Source organism: Elephas maximus, chromosome 15 (genome assembly GCF_024166365.1).
Source record: "Elephas maximus indicus isolate mEleMax1 chromosome 15, mEleMax1 primary haplotype, whole genome shotgun sequence".
Lineage (NCBI taxonomy): Eukaryota > Metazoa > Chordata > Mammalia > Proboscidea > Elephantidae > Elephas > Elephas maximus.
The window spans coordinates 89,336,126-89,340,172 of NC_064833.1; the positions used below are offsets into that span (position 1 = coordinate 89,336,126).

At 46.6% G+C, this 4,047-nt stretch overlaps 1 pseudogene; it reads right to left on the reverse strand.

Moving 5' to 3' along the window:
* Nucleotides 1-2,222: 2,222 nt before the first annotated feature.
* On the reverse strand, nt 2,223-3,693 carry LOC126058690 (F-box/LRR-repeat protein 6-like; annotated as a pseudogene).
* Nucleotides 3,694-4,047: the final 354 nt, after the last annotated feature.

Here is a 4,047-nt window from a genome sequence, read left to right on the forward strand (position 1 = left end):
TAATCCTCATCTTGACTCAAGTATACTGGGTTTTTAAAAAAAATGACAGAAAAGGAAACTAAAGCCCAGGAAGATGAAATGACTTGCTGACCATTCCATCACAAACAGGTGACTTGACAGGTTAGGCGGGATCAGCCAGCTCCCGGTGCATGTCCTTTACCTGTGCCTTCTTCAGGTCACAGACTAGGCTGAGTCAGGAATGTGGTCACAGGGAAGGCACTCAGCTTTGCTACAGGAAACTTTGCACTGGCCTACAACGTTCTGAGTGGCAGTGCTGATCTTGCTCAGCAGTGACTCCTGGGGCCTGGGCAGGCCATGCATGCAGTGTTGCTCCTCAAGAGATGTTGGGTAAATTGAAAGCAAACTTCTCAAAGTTCTATCTGAAATACAGGGCATGGTTGTGGACTTTTTCCAGTATGCTTCATTGATGCTGTATAGAGACCAACTGATTTTTGTTTGTTGATTTTGTACCCTGCAAATTTGCTAAATTTCTCTGTTAGCTCTAGAAGTTTTCTTGTGGACTCTTTGGGATTTTCTTTATATATGGGATCATATCTTGCATGATTAGGGATAATTTTACTACTTCTTTTCCAATATGGATACCTTTTATTTCTTTTTTCTTGTCTTATTGCTTTGGCTAAGACTCCTAATACAATACTGAATAGAAGTGGTGAGAATGGGCACACTTGACTTGTTCTCGATTTCAAGGGGAAAGCTTTCAGTTCCCAAATAATATTGAGGAATTTCCCTTGTATTCCAAAGTTCTTGAGGGTTTTCACCAAGAAATGGTGTTGGATTTTATCAAATTCTTTTTCTGCATCCATAAAGATTATCATGTGCTTCTTTTCCACCGTTCCATTGACATGGTGTATTATGTTGATTTTTTTTTTTTCTAATATTAAACCATCCCTGCATTCCTGGAATAAATCCCACTTGGTCATGGTGTATGGCTGTTTTAATATGTTGTTGGACTCAGTTTGCTAGAATTTTGTTGAGGATTTTTGCATCTATATTCATAAGGAGACTTGGTGGCATGGTGGTTAAGCACTCAGTTGCTAACCCAAAGGTCAGCAGCTCAAATCCACCAGCTGCTCTGTGGGAGAAAAATGTGAAAGTCTGCTTCTCTAATGATTTATAACCTTGAGAACCCTGTGGGGCAGTTCTACTCTGTCCTATAGAGTTGCTATGAGTTGGAATCGACTGAACAGCAATGGATTTGGGGCGGGTTTTATAATCATAAGAGATATTGACCATGTAAGACAGAATGACTTTTCTTTTTTTGTGGTACCTGTATCTGTTTTGGGTATCGGGGTTAAGTTTTCTTCATAGAATGAATTAGGGAGTATTTCTTCCTTCTCTTTCTTTTGGATGAGTTTAAACAGGATTAGTGTCAATTCTTCTCTAAATGTTTGGTAGAATTCTGCAGTGAAATCGTCTACTCCAAGACTTGTTTGTTTGTTTGTTTTATTGGGAGGTTTTTGATCATAGATTCAATTGCTTCATTTGTTATTGGGTCTGTTGAGATTTTCTATTCCTTCTTGAGTAATTTTGGGTAGGTTGTGTGCTAATATTTCACAGCAATGGGTTTTTATTGGCTAACGAAGGAACCCTGGTAGGACATTGGTTAAAGTGCTTGGCTGCTAACCAAAAGGTAGGTGATTCAAAACCACCAGCAGCTCTGTGGGAGAAAGATGTGGCAGTCTGCTTCCATAAAGATTACAGCCTAGGAAAACCTATGGGGCAGTTCTACTCTGTCTTATAGGGTCAGTATGAGTCACAATGGAATCAACAGCAATGGGCTTTAATGGCTAATAATTAAATGGCTAAGGGACTTATACAATGTATTCAGGTAGTTGTTGGCCATTTGAATATCCTCTTTGGTGAACTGTCTGTTCAAGTCCTTTGCCCATTTTTTTGATTTGAGTTGTCTTTTTGTTGTTATGTTTTCCCCACATTTATGTTGTTGCTTTTAGTAATCAAATCTTTATGCCTTAGATACCATGTAATTTAACTTTATTTTATTTCACTGTTACTGTGTATGTATATTTACTTATTTTTTTATTTGCCAGTGAACAATATCTTAACTCTGGCTTTTATATTTGTCAAATCATTTCCTTTTTTTAATCCCCTAAAAACATCTTATTGCAACAAAGTGCTCAAACGCCTAAAAATGCTTAGAGGTATAAGGTGGGGATGGCTGAGGGCCTGGGATCCAAAGCTGCCTAGCTGAAGGAGGGGGAGCTTGTGCAAAGCTGCTTCAGGCATGAGTGGACCTCCTCTGGGCCCAGTAGGCCCACTTCAGGACCCAAGGAAGGAAGTGGCAGCATTCCAGGTTGAGGTATGCCAGGCCTGGGCAGCCGCTGATCACAAAGCTGACTGTGTTCACTGTGATCTGTGTGCCCCTGAGGTTGAGGGAGCACAGGACCCGGTGTAAGCCTCAGAGAGTGCCCAAGAAGGCAGCTAGGGGCTGCTGCACATGCTTCTCACTGAAGCCTTGGCCATTCAAGACCAGTTTCCACAGGGTGCAATACCACTTCTGGGTCATCAGGAGGCTGCTCTTCATGGCTAGAGTCAGCCAGTCGAACATGCCATACAGGCCTAGATACAGCTGTTCCAGCTCCTTACAGTGCAGATGGTGCAGGCCATTGGGTATGATGAAGGCATAGCCACGAGGATCCAGCTGGTGCAGGTTGGGGAGCCATGTAGCAGGTAGCCCAGGACCTCATTGTTCATGAAGTCACAGATGGAGCTGGAAAGGCAGAGCTCCTCCAAGCCTGGGAAACCTGGGCTGGGGCCACCCGTCACCCCGAAGTCTTGGGCAGCCACATCAGGTTCAGCAGCCACAGAACCTGGGAGTGAGTCTCAGGCTCCAGGACCTGGAGCTGGGTGCATCAGCTGTCCAGCAGCATGCCAAATATGGTTGTCCTCTGGGAGCTGTAGGTCAGCCATAACCTGCACATTCAGGGCCCTGCCTCCTCCAAGAAACTCACCATAGCTGTGGACTCCACCATAGAGTGTTCTGATCCAGGCTGTGGGGCTTGGGGCTAGGCTTTGGCCAGCATGACCAGGATGTCAGGGGTTACTCTATGGCAGCTGGAAAGCGTAAGGTGCGCCGAGGACAGGATGCACTAACTTGCTTCAACACTGGGTGTACCTGGAACTTCTCAGTCGCTGGAGCAGGGAGAACGTATTGGGCATAAACCACTCCAGCAAGGAGCTTCTTCTCCAGTTGGGTCTGCCTGTGGCGGGGTGACCAGCCAGTGGGAGTGACAGGGCCATGGTGTAGCAGAGTGTGAGCTGGGAGGCAGCCCTCATGCTAGTGGTGGCACATCGGGCAGCACTGTCAAGGAAGGGCATGGGCCCTCAACCTCTACCAGCAGCCCAAAAACCTGTACCAGGATTTCCAAGGAGATGGGAAATGTTGGGCCCCTAGACTTGAGCTCGGGCTTGGGCCTGGACCTGGGTCTGGCCTTGGCTGCTGCAGCACATGGGCTCTGGGATGACTACCACTGCATAAGGTGGGTGGTGCACCAGGTAGCACCAGCAGCATTCTGTTTGACTGAAAGCAGGTGGAAACTGGAGCTACTCAGCACTACACACTCCCACCACCAGCCCTTGGCTGAGCAGGCCTGTGCCAATGCTGGTGGCACACTCCAAGGACTGCACTGGGTCTGCAGCCACCCCAGGGGCCATGGCTGCATACCACAATCAGCAGAAGGGGTGGGCCGGCAGACAGAGTGGGCTAGTAGCCATTGTCAGGGGGCATGGTGGGCCCTCAGAGGGATGGGCTGCAGGAGGACTGGCAGGAGGGTGGGGGCTGAGGTGGAGAGCAGTTGGGGCCCAGCACCAACCAACTCTCCTTGCTCCTGGGCTCCAGCACAGCCCTCAAGCCATTTCCTTTAACAGTTAGTTTTTTTCTTCCTCTGTATGTACAACTTCAAGTTACTGTCAAGTGTCCTTTCCTTTCTGTAAGACATTCTTCAGCATTTCTTGTAGTGCAGATGTGGTGGTAATAAATTCTTTTGGCTTTTGTTCATCTGGTAATGT